This window comes from Ursus arctos, unplaced genomic scaffold (genome assembly GCF_023065955.2).
Source record: "Ursus arctos isolate Adak ecotype North America unplaced genomic scaffold, UrsArc2.0 scaffold_6, whole genome shotgun sequence".
Classification (NCBI taxonomy): domain Eukaryota; kingdom Metazoa; phylum Chordata; class Mammalia; order Carnivora; family Ursidae; genus Ursus; species Ursus arctos.
The window spans coordinates 27,307,256-27,323,813 of NW_026623078.1; the positions used below are offsets into that span (position 1 = coordinate 27,307,256).

The 16,558-nt window shown below is 38.3% G+C and overlaps 1 protein-coding gene and 1 non-coding gene across 20 annotated transcripts in view; both read right to left on the minus strand.

Annotated features, from left to right (window-relative positions):
- The window catches only part of NCOA2 (nuclear receptor coactivator 2), a 281,080-nt gene that overhangs the window by 84,186 nt on the left and 180,336 nt on the right, over positions 1-16,558 (minus strand). The gene's annotated exons all lie outside the window — the stretch shown is intronic.
- LOC113253109 (small nucleolar RNA SNORA72) lies at positions 9,659-9,789 on the minus strand. The gene has a single exon (XR_003315246.1). It is a non-coding gene; the product is annotated as a small nucleolar RNA SNORA72 (small nucleolar RNA).

The window sequence follows — 16,558 nt, forward strand, 5'->3', positions numbered from 1 at the left end:
ATTCCCCCAAAATAAAAGCAGACATTTAAACAGATATTTGTACACCAATGTTCATAACAGCATGATTTACAACAGTGAAAAGGTGGAAAGAACCCAGATGTCCATCAACAGATAAACAAAATATGGTGTGTGTGTGTGTGTGTGTGTGTGTGTGTGTGTATATATATATATATATATATGTATGCACGCAATGGAATACTATTCAGCCTTAAAAAGGAAGGAAATGCTGAAAATGAGAACATGGATGAATCCTGAGAACATGATGCTAAGTGAAATAAGCCAATCGCAAAAAAATAAACACTATACAATTCCATGTATACGAGGCACCTAGAATAGTCTAATCCAGAGACAGAAAGCAGAGGAGTGGTTTCTGTTCTCTGCGGCTGTCGGGGGATGGGTGAGTACTTCTTATCTAACAGAGAATTTCTGTTTGGAATGATGACAAAGTTCTGGAAATGGATACTGGTGACAGTTGCACAACAACGTGAAGGTATACTTAATGTCACTCAACTATACACTTAAAAATGATAAATTTTATGTTATATATATTTTACCACAATAAAAAAAGGTCAAATTAAAATCAATTCTCAGGTTAAAGTTAATTGGTATCCACTCCTTTTCTTTTTCTTTTTCTTTTTTTTTTTAAAGTGGGCTTCGTGTCTGGCTTGAATTCACAACTCTGAGATCAAGACCTGAACTGAGATCAAGAGACAGTCGTTTAACTGATCAAGCCACCCAGGTTCCCCTCCAATCTTTAGTTAGTATTACAAGGAGATCTACAATTCTTGTATTCTGTGAATTATCCTTCACTTTTGCATTCTTAGAAAACAAAATGGGATTTGAGATCTGATATGCTGATAAGACCATGTCTAGAGTAATAACTGGACTGACAATTTAAGGTCCAAAACTGCAAGAGGCCAGTTTTTACTGGGCTTTGTGCTGACAGCAAAGCATAAACTTGTAAAGGTCTCCATTTCTTACCAACGAAGCTGAGAAGAACATGATCATTGTTTCCTTAGAATTATTATCTCAAAAACATTGACAGTAACAGAAAAAATGAGATTAAAAAAAATGTACTATTGCACTTCTGACCACAGGTAAATGACCCAGTAATTAGCAAAAAGTGAACATCTTCTAAGTAGAAAGAAATTAAGTATCTCAGACTGAACAACAGTAATAAGGGAATTGGGAAGTGACATACATGAGTGCCTCTATCTGCCCACCCCCAAACCATTTATAAACAGTATGATCCATGAAGGTTGTACTCCTCCTTTCCCTGTAACCTACATAAAGAAGTCTAATGTAGTAAAAAGCTTCAGGGAGAGAAACATCCTTTAGGAGAACATGAGAAATGGCTGAAATGAGGCAGAGTATCTAAAAGAGAAATCTTAATGTCATTGCGATTTTCTCTCATTTTCCTGCTGACCTCAGATTTGCCTCAAGCAGTCTTCCTGCACCTCAGAGCCTCCTCATCTTTTTAGCTTAAGGTCATGTTTGGTACCCTCAACTGTTCAACAATATATGATACTAAGATATTTGACCACAGAGGGCAATCAATGCTCCAACGTAGTATTAGCTACTTATTCTTTTCAAAATATTTCCTTGGAAAAGATACCCAACATCATTAATCATTAAGAAAATGTAAATGAAAATCACAATGAGGTATTATCCCTGCACCCCAGTTAGGATGGTCACTATCAAAAAACAGAAAATAACAAGTGTTGGCAAGGATACGGAAAAGTTGGAACCCTTGTGCATTGTTGGTGGGATTGCAAAATGGTGCAAACACTAAGGAAAACATATGATGGAGTATGAAGGTTCCTCAAACAATTAAAAACAGAACTACCATATGACACAGCAATTCCACTTCTGGATATTTATCCAAAAGCACTGAAAACAAAGTCTCAAAGAGATATTTGCATATACACATTCACTGCGGCATTGTTCACAATAACAAGATGTGAAAACAACTTTAATGTCCACCGATGGATGAATGGATAAAGAGAATTTGGTATACACATACAACGGAATATTAGTCTTTAAAAAGTCCTGACATACACAACAACAGGGACGAACTTTGAGTACTATTATGCTAAGTTAAATAAGCCAATCACAAAGACACAAATACTTCCTGATTCCACTTAAGGGTAGGCATCTAAAATAGTCAAAGTCATAGAAACAAAAAGTGGAAGGTGGTTGCCAGGGGTTGGGGGTTGGGGGACATGGCAAGTGATTCAATGGGTACAGAGTTTCCACCATGCAAGAGGAAAAAGCTCTAGAGGCCTCTTGTACAACAGTGTGCATATAGTTAACAATACAATAATGTACACTTAACAATTGCTAAGAGGGTAAATTTATGTTATGTGGGTTTTTTTTTTTTTTAAAGATTTTATTTATTTATTTGACAGACAGCCAGCGAGAGAGGGAACACAAGCAGGGGCAGTGGGAGAGGAAGAAGCAGGCTTCCAGTGGAGGAGCCTGACGTGGGGCTCGATCCCATAACGCTGGGATCACGCCCTGAGCCAAAGGCAGACGCTTAACGACTGCGCTACCCAGGCGCCCCTATGTGGGGTTTTTTTAATCACCAAAACACACACACAAAACCAAAAAACCCTCATCAACCCAGAAAAAAAAGTCTCCTTAGAAAGACCAATTACAATAGTTGCATATCCAATAATTTATTACTGTATAATCCATTTCAGTCTGAAAATTAACCTAACCTAAAGTACACAAAAACAGTCACATTTCCCTCTTCCTCATTCTACTAGTACAATAGGTTGGGAAAATAGGGTTGTTCTTACTCATTTGTTAAAAAAAAACAAAAACAAAAAATAAAACGAAACTAAGAAAAATGTATTTTAAGGGGCGCCTGGGTGGCGCAGTCGTTAAGCGCCTGCCTTCGGCTCAGGGCGTGATCCCGGCGTTCTGGGATCGAGCCCCACATCAGGCTCCTCCGCTATGAGCCTGCTTCTTCCTCTCCCACTCCCCCTGCTTGTGTTCCCTCTCTCTCTGTCTCCGTCAAATAAATAAATAAAATCTTTAAAAAAAAAATGTACTTTAAGCCTAAACCAACCAGAGAATGACAACAATTAATAGAACAAATACTGGTATTCGTGCTCTGTATCTTTTATTTATTCCAATGTTAGTTACTACACATAAATCTGATTGTAATAAGCCATCTCTAATCTCAAGTGAAAAAATTATATATACAAACACACTTATATAATACGCAAATTATAATGCAATTGGAAACTCTTGTTCTCTTCTCCCTACCACATTCCAAATATTTAATTCATTTCTCAAAAATTATATCATTCTTCAAACTAAGAAGAATGAATTAGAAGTAACTGTAGCTCATGGAAATTTAAATGTATCTGACAAAATCTCAGAGATGAATTCTTTCAAAACCAATACATCCAGTATTGCATAGCACTAAATATAAAATGTGAGTGTGCTTTCTATTTGCTACATATCCTAGTCTAACATAATATGTCTATTTAAAATCAGGGAAAATATCCCAAATTAATTGAAGATCATAATAAAGTTACAAAAACTCCCCCACCTGGCTTTTCAAAATATATTCTAGCTGACAAGCTGTGTAGATTTGTCATCCTTATTTTAACATGGTCTCAAGAACTAAACTTATTAAAGCCTAAGAAAGTTAAAAGTTTACCAAATGCACTTGAGACACAAACACATTTTCAGGAGACAAACTAAAATATTATAAATACTATCTGCCACAAAAGAGGTTATAATTTATCATCTTTATATAAGAGACAGAATGTACTTACTCAATTATTAGAATAAAAATTTCAAGTTCTTAAATTCTGGGTGCTATTTTCCCCCAATATAAAGCCATTATACAAGGCTAGATAAAAGCTAGGCTTCAGAAAATTTTGAGACATTTATTTTACAGACTAAGAGCAACATTGTGCTCAGAAACGCCACAGGTGTGAGTGATAAGTAGATATGATCTCTGACATCAGGAATTTGTCATTCATTTGGGAAAGAAAAAGGAAAACCTACAAAAAAACTAAGCAGAAGAAAGAAATGATATGGGGATTCAAAGGAGATGAGTCTATATTGATTGGGGATTAAGAAGTTCTTTGTTAAGCAGGAGTATTTGAGACGAACCTTGAAGAATGAACACTAAGACTCTGGTGGGAATAGACAGAAACAGGGTAAGGAGGCATTCCAGATAGAGAGGAAAGAGTATGAATAATGATGCAACAGCAAAACCCCATACATATGGGTTAGCAACAGTAAGTGGTCTAGGTAGTAGCCTGAGGGTATACACGACTGAGGATATGGGACATAAGAACAGAGTACTGGGCTGAACTGGCCAGATGGGGGATACTGGTGAAGGCGCCTTGCCATTGGATGTTCTATCACCCAGCCTAGATTCCGTTTCCCTGTGCTTTACAAACCTAGAGTAGTCGTAATACTCCACACTACTGGACTACTAATGGTGGGCAATAGTCAACCAGCTAAGGGGGAAGAGGAGAGAAGCATTCCAGGCAGAAGACACAGAGGCAAGAAACTGTGCATGTGTGTGTAGGCCTGTGTCAGTGCCAGCTGTGGAGGAGGGGGTAAGAGTTCAAGCAGTTTGTGGGCTGCAACAAGGGAGAATAGGACAGGACTGGAAACGGATCACACAGGGACCTGTATGCTGTGGTGAGGGTTCTTCTCCTGGATTCTGTCACAGAGTAGCAAAGTCACTGAAGCTGAGGCAGAAGGATCAACCTGGCTCTCTCTCACGGGGGTATTAGTACTTTTAGCTGAATGCTGTGTGGGAATGACCCAGTATTGCTCCCTTGGGCACAGTGACAGATATCACTATTTCTAAGTCCCAGCAGAAGAGGGAGAGGTGGGGAGTAGACCGATTCATCTGCTAACAAGGACAGGGGAAGGCTGAGCAGCCAGGGCACAAGTGTGGGCACTCTTCACTAAAGATGGGGTGGGATTTAAGCAGAAGGTGAGGGCTGACACCTAGGGAGCTTAGACCAAGGGCTCTTACCTAAGTGCTCACAGTTGTCAAATACGACTATGCCTGGGGCGCCTGGATGGCTCAACTAAGTGTCCAACTCGATTTCAGCTCAGGTGATGATCTCGGGGTCTAGGATCAAGCCCCACATTGGGCTCTGTGCTCAGCAGAGAGTCTGCCCCTCCCTCCACATAAGCGCGCACCCTCGCTCTCCCTCGCTCTAAAATAAATAAATAAATCTTAAAAAAAAAAAGAATGCTTTAAGTCATTAGTGACAATGTCATAAGAGACTACAAAATAAAATTTTATATTAAAAACTTTATCTTTGTGTTTAAATGTGAACATGTAAGCTTCTGAGTATGTTGCTCTTCCTTGTGTCTGTGTCAGGCTCTCTGTCAGTCTGTCTTTGTGGGTCTCGCTTACTACCTTTCCATCTTGTCCTTATCCCTCTTCACTTTCTTCCTACTCCTATGCCCCTCAACAAGTTATAAAAATGAATAAAAGGTTATGTATAAAATATTTCTTGTTAAAGATAAGTAAGGTATTTTGTAGTTCTCTAGCATGTTTTAACTCAGTTTTTTCTTGTTATCGTTACTAGTTTTGTGCCTTCCCTCTGCCCCAACCCCCTGAAGTCAGCAGTATTAAAAAAAAGTTTCCCACTTCCAGTATTTCTAGAATCTAGAGACCATGGTAGACAACTTCAGGTCAACTCTGATAAAGACCGCTAAGAGCCTCTCATTTTATGTCACCTTCTCCAAATTTCAATATTGCTTACGGTGCTTTACTTCCTGTCCCATCAGGCTCTGACCTGGCCTTTTCAGCCTCAAATTCAACCAAATGCTTCAAAATATCCTATTCTGTAGCAAAGCAGTCTGACTTCACACCCAGTATATGCCTTTGAGGGCTTCTGTGCCTTTGCTCAGGTTCCTCTACTTCCTGTTTGGAAGGCCTCTCTGCCCCAACCCTAACTCCCTCGCCTATTACAGTCTCACTTTTCCAGAGGACGAAAGGAACAAAGAAGAACTACAAAAACAACTAAGAAGACAGTAAAATGGCAATAAGTGCATATCTATCAATAATCACTTTAAATGGACTAAATGCTCCAATCAAAAGATCTAGAGGGACTGAATGGATTAAAAAACAAAATCCATCTCTATGCTGTCTACAAGAGACTCACTTCAGACCTAAAGACACATGTAGACTGAAAGCAAAAGGACGGAAAAAGATATTCCATGCAAATGGAAGCAAAAAAAAAAAAAAAAATGGGGGTAGCAATATTTGTATCAGACAAAATAGACTTTAAAACAAGGACTGTAACAAGAGACAAAGAAGGGCATGATCAATTCAACAAGATACTGTAAATATCTGAGCACTCAACATTGGAACACCTAAAAATACAAAACACATATTAACAGGCATAGAGGGAGAAATTGACAGGAATACAATCAGAGTAGGGGACTTTAACATCCCACTTACATCAACAGAAATATCTTCCAGACCGAAAATCAACAGGTTAACAGTGGCTCAGGATGGCACTTCAGACCAGCTGGACTTAACAGATATATATACAGAACATTCCACCCCAAAACAGCAGAAGATACATTATTTTCAGGTACACAAGGAACGTTCTCTAGGACAAATCAGGTTAGGTCACAAAACAAATGTCAAAAAATGTAAGGAGACTGTAGTCATATCAAGCATCTTTTCTAATAGTGGTGAAAAACTAGAACTCAGTTACAAGAAGAAAACTGGAGGGTAAACAAAAAAGAAAGCAAATGTGTGGAGGCTAAACATTCTAAATAAAAAAGAGTCAACAAAGAAATCAAAGAGGAAATAAAAAATTATCTTGAGATAAATGAAAATGAAAAAAAAAACAGTTCAAAAACTTTGGGCTGCAGCAAGATCAGTTCTAAGAGATATAGGCCAACCTCAAGAAATGAGAAAAATCTCAAATAAACACTCCAACGTTACACCTAAAGGAACTAGAAAAAGAAGAACAAAGGAAATAATAAAGATCAAAGTGGAAATGAGTTAAATAGAGACTAAAAGAATAATAGAAAAGATCAATGAAAGTAAGAGATACTTCTTTGAAAAGATAAAAATTGATAAACTTTAAGCCACGCTCATGAAAAAAAAGGGGGGGGAAGAAGGTTCAAATAAAATCAGAAATGAAAGAGGAGAAGTCACCACTGACAGCACAGAAATACAAAAGATTGCAAAAGACGACTATGAAACTGTATATGCCAACAAATTAGACTGCCTAGAAGATATGGATCCATTCCTAGAAACATACAATCTTCTAAAGCTGAATCAGAAAGAAATAGCAAATCCGAACAGACCAATTACTGGTAATGAAACTGAATCAGTAATCAAAAACTCCTAATAAACAGGAGTCCAGGATCAGATGACTTCACAGGTGAATCCTACCAAACATTTAAAGAGTAACAGCTATTCATCTCAAATTATTCCAAAAAAATTGAAGAGGAAGGAATTTTTCCAAATTCATTCCATGAGGCAGGCACTGATTGCCTTGACACTAAAACCAAACACTGATAAACATAGATGCAAAAATCCTCAACAAAATATCAGCAAACCAAATCCAACAATGCACTAAAAGGATCATTCACCACAATTAGGTGGGATTTATGCCAGGGATGCAAGGATGGTTCAGTATCTGCAAATCAATCAATCGATGTGATACAGCACATTAACAAAATAAGGAATTGAAATCCTATGATCATGTCAGTAAATGTAAAAAAAGCATTTGACAAAACTGGACATCCACTCATGATAAATCTCAATAAAGTGGGTATAGAACGGGTACTGTATCTCGACATTATAAAGGTCATACATGACGCGACAGACAGCTAGCATCATATTCAATGGTGAAAAGCTGAGAGCTTTTCCTCTAATATCAGGAACAAAACAGATGTCCACTCTCACTTTTATTCAAAGTAGTACTGGAAACCCTAGCCACAGCAACAGACAAGAAAAAAGACATCCAAACTGGTAAGGAAGAACTAAAACTGTCACTATTTGCAGATGACATGAGATATAGAAAACCCTAGGGATGCCTGCATGGCTGCCTTCAGCTCAGGTCATGATCTCAGGGTCCTGGGATGGAGCTCTGCGTCAGGCTCCCTGCTCAGTGGGGAGTCTCCTTTTCCCTGACCCTCCCCCACCCCCGCTGGTGCTCACTCTCTCTCTCTCAAATAAATAAAATCTTTAAAAAGAAAGGAAGAGAGAGAGAGAGAAGGGGGGGAGAGGGAGAAATTAATTAGTTAATTAATTCCTAGGGACGCCTGGGTGGCTCAGTTGGTTGAGCGTCTGACTCTTGATTTTGGCTCAGGTCCTGATCTTAGGGTTGTGAGACTGAGCCCCACACTAGGCTCTGTGCTCAGTGTGGAGTCTGCTTGTCCCTCTCCCTCTGCTCCTCCCCCTGCTCTTTCTCAAATAAATAAAATCTTTATTAAAAAAAAAAAAAGAAAACCCTAAAGACTCCACAAAAAAACTATCAGAAATAAGAAATGAATTCAGTTAAGTTGCAGGATACAAAATTCTGCTTCATTCCTATACAATAATAACGAACTAGCAAGATAAGTTGAGACAACATCCCATTTACAGTTGCATCAAAACAAAAACAAAAACAAAAAACTCCCACAAAAAAGCCTAGAAATAAATTTAACCAAGGAGGTGAAAACCTATACTTTGAAAACTATACGATACTGATGAAAGAAATTGAAGATAACACAAATGAATGGAAAGATGTTCATGGACTAGAAGAATTAATATTAAAATGCTCATATTAGCCAAAGTAATCCACAGATTCATTGCAATCCCTATCAAAACACCAACAGTATTTCTCACAGAACTAGACCAAATAATCCTACAATTTGTATGGAACCACAAAGGACCCTGAATAGCCAAAGCAATCTTGAGAAAGAGGAACAAGCTGGAGGTACTGCCACCCCAGATTCCAAACTATACTACTGAGCTATAGTAATCAAAACAGTGTGGTACCGGCACAAAAACAGACAAACAGATCAGTGCAAGAGAGAACAGAGAGCCCATGCTTGCATGGTCAATTAGTCTGCGACAAAGGAGGCAAGAATGTCTAATGGGAAAAGACAGTCTCTTCGATAAATGTTGTTGGGGAAAACTGAACAGCTACAAGCAGAAGAATGAAAACTGGACCACTTGCTTACACCATGTACAAAAATAAACTCAAAATGGATTAAATACCTAAATTTAAGACCTGAAACCATTAAAAACCTGAAAGAAAACATAGTAGTAAATTCTTGGACACTGGTCTTATATTTTTTTTGATCTGTCTCTTCAGGCAACTGCAACAAAAGCAAGAAATAAACAACTGGGTACATTTGTACCCCAATTAGTACACCAAACTAAAAAGCTTTTGCACAGGGAAGGAATCCATCAACAAAATGAAAAGGCAACCTACTGAATGGGAGAAGATACTTGTCTGTGTTTGTTTTTAGTTTTACAATTCATTTAATGGCAACTTGTAAATCAACAAATCTGCAATCGTTAACTTCAAAAGTTATTACACCAGCTTTGTTGTCATTTCTCAAGGATGATCAGATACCTAGAGTCACAGACATTTCCCATGTAAGATGCATCATATAAATCAGACATAGAAAAAAAAAATCAGACTTGGTTTATTACCAGCATTGATAAAACCAGACCTAGGGAAAGAACTAGGTCTGGGACACATGCATGGTCTTAGCATAGTGAATGTTTAGCCTGCCCTGATTATTACAAAATCAAAACAGCGAGAATATTTGCAGTGGGAGAAGATACTTGTAAATGATATGCTGTGACAAGAGGTTGATATCCAAAATATATAAAGAACTCACACAAGTAAGCACCAAAGACAAAAAAATTCAATTAAAAATGGGCAGAGGACCTGAATAGATGTGTTTCTGAAGAAGACATACAGATGGCCAAGAGGCACATGAAAAGATACTCAACATCACTAACTATCAGGCAAATGCAATTCAAAGCCACAATGAAGTAGCACCTCACACCACTCAGAATGGCTATTATCAAAAAGATAAGAAATAACAAGTGCTGGTAAGGATGTGGAGAAAAGGGAACCCTCTTGCACTCCTGGTGGAAATGTAAATTGGTACATTCATTGAGGAAAATAGTATGGAGGTTCTTCAAAAAATTAAAAATAGAAATACCACATGATCCATTGGTAATTCCACTGCTGGGCATTTACCCCAAAATAATAAAAACACTAATTCAAAAAGCTGTATGCACCCCTATGTTTATTATAACATCATTTATAATAGCTCAGATACGAAAGCAACCCAACTGTTCCATTGATAGATGAATGGATAAAGACGATGTGGGGTGTGTGCTTATACCCTATACAATATCACTCAGGCATGAAAAGGAATGAAATTTTGCATTTGAAACAATACGGACAGATCTAGAGTACCATGCTAAGTGAAATAAGTCAGAGAAAGACAAATACTACACGATTTCACATACATATGGAATCTAAAAAACAAAATGAATAAACAAACAAAAAACGAGAAATACTTGTAAATACACAGAACAAATTGGTGGTTGCTAGAGGGGAGAGAGGAGAGAGGGAGATGGGAGAAACAGGTGAAGGAGATTAAGAGGAACAAACTTCCAGTTATAAAGTAAGTCACAGGAATGAAAAGTATAGTATAGAGAATATAGTCAATAATATTGTATTAACTTTTCATGGTAAAAGATGGTAACTACACTTATCATGGTAAGGCATTCTGTAATATATATAATGTCAAATTGTGATTTTGTACACCTGAAACTGATATAATATTGTATGTTGACTGTACTACAACTGAAACTTAAAAATAATAAAATAAAGGGGCACCTGGGTAGCTCAGTTGGTTGAGTGTCCAACTCTTGATTTCGGCTCAGGTAGTGATCTTATGGTTGTGAGACTGAGTCCCATGTTGGGCTCTACACTGAGCATGGAGTCTGCTTGAGATTCTCTCTCTCTCCCTCTCCATCTGCGCCCCACCCCTGCACTCGCTCGCTCGCTCTCTCTCAAATCAATCAATCTTTACCAGCATTTGTCATCATACTTATTCCCACTGTCCCCTATAGCTCCTCGGTTAGTTGTCTGCAGGCTGATGTGCCCCCAAATGAGTGAAAGTTCCAAGGGAAAGAATCACATTATTTATTTATTGTTGGATTCCTGCCTCGTGAAGAACAATATGTCTTGCGTATAGTATTTACTCAATAAAACATTTACTAAATGATGCTTGTTCTTGAATGAGCGCAATGTCAGAACTAATTTCTTTTTTAAAAAGACTTTATTTATTTGAGAGAGACTGAGAGAATGAGTGGGAGGAGGGGCAGAGGGAGAAACAGACTCTCCAATGAGCAAGGAGCCCAATGCAGGGCTCCATCCTGGGACCCGGGGATCATGACCTGAGCCGAAGGCAGATGCTTAAACAGACTGAGCTACCCAGGAGCCCCTCAGAGTTAATTTCTTTTCATAGGGGTAGATGATCAAGAAAAGAAAGGATGCCTACTTTCTGTTAGAGTATGGAAGCTAGTTTCAGTCTTGAAATTATAGCTCCTGTCATAAGCCAGTAAAGTCCTAAAGCATTGGGGTACATTAAATTACTTAAATCCTCTCCATCTGAAAGCTGTTAAACAAATAAACAAAAAAACCTCTTCCATATACTTAAGAAAAAAGGGGGGGAATCTTAAGAAGAAATGAGAGCAGGCATTCCACCCCTGCTTGCTAATTTTAAGGATTTCATTAATAATAGGAGCCATTAGTCCACGTAAAAATATAGAAGTGAATTTTATATAGATCAGTAGAAAAATCTTTATTAAAAATTGCAATGCCAAGAACATAATGCCAATCATAGATTATATTACCAATGAAATAAAGTCTGATTTATTACTAGATGTATGGAAACATGTAACAGTTTCAGATCTTCAAGAGTAAGCTAGGGCCAGCCAGATTCATTCCTGTGTTGAAGTAAATAAGGATGAAATAAAAACTGCCGAGGCTCTCTGCCCTCCTTAGTTCTCCTTAAAAGCAAGATTCTTGAAAAGGCCACTCAGGTAACAGGGACAAGCAGGAGCCAACAAGGTCCAGCAGGAGCAACAGAGTCAGAGGGAGGGATCCAGATGTAGTCACACCAACACATTTGTTCTGTGTATTTTTTTTTGTCTGACTGCAAAATTGGATAGCTTTTGTTTACTTCTTTCTATATTAAAATTAAAAAGAATCAACACTGCAAGACCATTAAGGCTTAAAATCGTAACAAAGAAAATATCCAAAATCTACTTGTTTCCTTATCAGTAGTACTGAGTCCTCAGGAAGAAAACCTGGATCTGTTTGGATGATGATTCCAAGTACAGATGTCAGAAGCAATAATAAGAGTAGTAACTACTGTTTAGTAAGTCTCTCTATGTGCCAAGTACTGGATTAAGTCCTTTATAAACATTATCAAACATAGTCCTCAGAAGAACTTTAAGTAGTGGGTATTATTATCCTCTTTTTACAGATTAGGAAGTAAAGGCCCAAAGATGTTAAGAAACTTGCACGTGGTCATACAATTGGGGAGGAGAGAGACTGGGTTCATTTGAATTTAGCTAAAGCACATGGTCTTAATGAGTTTATCACATTGATTATTTTAATTTTAACATAACCTGTCAACTGGGTTTGGGGCTTGCACGGGTCTACTCTGATGGCCCACTTTTACATCGGGCTGGCTGACTTTGGCCATTTAATCATTATCATCAGCACTTTTTAGAAGATCCAATAAAAAAAGAAGTTAACAACTGAAATTAAAACTCTTTATAGTGAATGGGGACTATTGTTTTAAAAAGTTAAATTATCATCATTATCGGTCTCCCATTCGTTCTCCAAATAATCAAGAGTTTGTACTATCAAAAATACTCACCGGCAACCCAAAACACTGTCGTCAGTATGTGAACATCTATAAGAGCATGTCCAAGAGATGCTGTGTGCCCTAACCCCCCTTTTGCAGTGAGCTGGAGGACGCTGCCAGCACCCGAAGGTTTTATCACATGCTACATAACCAAGGCCTACGAGCATCACCCCAAAAGCCTGATTTATAGAAATCCTACCCCTGAAAGACATCTGATATCAGAGCCCTTCTGCTTACTTTGCTTCGTGACAGCTATTAGCTCAAGCTCAGGCTTCGCTTTGAATGACAATTTCCACCACAAGAACTTCATGCATTTAACATGGGTAAAAAAAGAAAAGAAAAACATAATTTTAATAGGCTCCACATGAACTTTTATGGGCTAAGATTAGGATGTTTCCATTACTATTTTCCTGAATTCGTAAATAATCCTGTTAGTTTATGAATCTGACTCACCTACATTTATAATACAACCTGCCCACCTCTCTGGCTGCAAGTGGTATACTGGGAAATGCTTAAAAACCCAGCTCTTCGGGGGAAAAAGAGTAAGTATCATGATATTTACTACAGATTTTACTAGTATAAAGGATGTGCAGCATATAATCTATAAGTGATACTACAACACTCTTTATTGTCAATTCCATATAGCCAACTGATTCTTACAGAATGCTTCCGTGAATTTTTACCAAATTCACGGATTGCAACCAACCTATGATTACAACGGATAAAAAAGAGTTCCAATATGAATATTGGTTGAAATTTTCATTTAAGTTAATGAGTAAGACAAAAATGAAATAATGAAAATGTATGAAGATGCTGTATGCAGAAATGCAACTGTCAATCTGTGAGTGACTTTTTTTTGCTGAACTGGATATTATCTTTTGTGTATGCACCTAATGGCTACTTAATGTTAAAACGTCAGATGGCTAAAAAAAAAAAAAAAGTCAGGTGGTAATTATTAATATTTTCTCCATAATTTTTTTCTCAAAAATCTCCCTTACTTTTTAAGTCTAAAATGACAGCCAACAAAACAATAAATCAAGCTTTGATTTGTAGAGTTTACTAGATTCCCGGGGTGTCAATACTGTTGTATTTGAAATCAGCCATGGTGACATTACTGAATGTGGACTTAGGAAGAGATGCGGAGTGGCCACCACTTCGTAGTACTATCATGTAGATGATACAAGATGCCAAGAGCCTCTAGTGCATAGATAATGGCAAAATGCAGAATAATGAGAAAACGATAAATTTTAGTCTTCCTTGCTTTTTAAACATACAATTTAATTGTAAGTCTGTGTAATTTTTTTAAGTCTGTATAATTTTTAATAATGGCTGTGCTCATCAATTGGCTTACAAAATTCTTGAAATTGAAAAACTGGCTTTCATTGATTGATAGGAGCTGACTCTAGCATACCACAGGCCCTCACCTTTTCCTAAAATACTTACTTTTTTAATGTTATTTTCATATTAGGGGAAATTCACAAGTACAAAGCAGTCTGGAATCCCAATGTTCTCAAAGTGGCGCTAAAATCAAAACTGTATCATTAGTGTAATCACAATGAGAAACCAGGATGGTCTTTTGGGTAGTCTGCTTCTTCTTTTTTAAGATTTTATTTATTTGAGAGAGAGAGAGCATGAGTAGGGGGTGGCGGGGGGTGGGGAGGCGGCAGAGGGAGAGGGAGAAGCAGACTCCCTGCTGAGCAGGGAGCCTGATGCAGGGCTTGATCCCAGGACCCCTGGATCAAACCTGTGCTGAAGGCAAATGCTTCACCAACTGAGCCACCCAGGCGCCCCTCTATTTTATTTTTTAAGAGCGCAGGAATTGCTAGGTGTTTTCCATAGAAATTTTTATTTAAGTTTCCAGGTAAGGAGTGTGGAGTTGGACACAATAATTCCAAATTAAATCATTTGTATTTTTCATCCTACGTATTATTCTCCTGTGGAGCAGAAGCAGTATTAGCCTCCCCAATTATGAAAAAAGGTAATTTACTACTTATGGACTATTATTGTAAGTTATAGGAGCCAGAAGTTTTAAACATTATCAGCATCGTCTCGAATAGGACAAAACGTCATACTTCAGTATCAAACAGCTGGCCTAAGGGCTTAAGTCCGCACTGTGTCTATCCGCTCTGCTCCTACAGTCCACTGCGGCGCGCATGCTGTCGGAGGGCTGGCGTCTGTCAGACATGCGTCTCATAACGTGCTATATACAGGAGAATGCTGACTTATTTAAATAGCTGGCAATTCTCCCTCCAAATTCCCATCGTTTAGGCCATTTTAAAATATCCTTTCTTCTCTCCTCTATTTATAAAGTGGATGGGAACTTGAGGAACAGCTGATGACAGAATAGACTCGAGAGAAAAAGCCCAGCACGCCTGGCTCATCTCCCCGAGCTCTTGACACTGGAGGGCACCTTAAATATAAGCCTGGCTTTCCCGATGTGGGTTCTTCAGCGTGGCTCCTCATGCAATAGTTTAACTGCTCTAGCACAATAATGATTTTATTCACTCTGAGACCTGCGACTGAAATACAAATATTTTGGAAACGTTGGAAAGATGATGGATGGACTTTATCTATACTGCGTGAAAGGGGCATCTGTTGGGCACAAAGAATGAGAGAGAAGGGCTCAGGCCTGACTTATGCGTTGCTCTTGAACCTCAGCTGGCTCTCGACGCGGAGATCAGTCAAGCTGGCCTCAAGAGCGCCGGCAGTGGGGTGGTCTGCAAAGGCTCTGCAGAGTTCTCTGGCCTCAGAAAACCTTACTTTCTTCAAATGACCCTATAGGAAAGGATATTCATAACCCACTTCCCCACCACTTTTACTTCCCATTCTCCATCTGAAGGAAGAGCTCGCCGAAGACCCCAGCATATGTAAAGATAAGAAGGTGACTTTCCGCTTCATGTGAAAAAGATATTTACTGAATATCTACCAAACCTCCACTGTGACAGGTATTTGCGGAGTGCATGTACAGAGCTCATAATTTCAACAACCGCACAACCTCAATATTTTGACTGCTCAACTCTGTATAAGGAAACGGAGTTTCAGAGCGAGAAAATAATTTGCCCAGGTTCAAAGAGCCTGTAAGTGGCAGACCCAGGATTCATTCCTCGCTTTCGGCTGATGTGATTCTGAAGTCCTGCTGTTTTTTAAAAAATAATTTGTTAAACAAAAAATATTTTTTAAATATTAGATTAGAACACGAAAGTGTGTCTGTGTTTTCCATTCGGTTTTTAATTTCTGCTTCCCTTTTCAAAACACATTACTTTTCAAATTAATAGGAACATTATAAGAATAAGACATGACAGGGTGTTTATTGCCGCTGCTTCTTGGGTGGTTGTGGTAGGAGCCTTATGATTAAACCTACAGTGAAAGTATGGCAGAGTCCCAGCATGACACATCTTAACGTGTTTTATGGTTGGAAGGGGGAATTACCAAGGTTTTGCAAAACTTTTAAAACCTTGTGCAAGACCTTAATAGTAAAAAAATACATAACTGTTTTAAAGTGTGAAAGCACTGCCTAACATGCACTGTTCACAAATTGTACCATTCAACATCTTCAGAAACCTGAAACAAGCAGCTTGATTTCTCCCCCGTAATACCAGCAACGAGATAGACAGCAACTTCAAAGCGCTATGAAACTTTA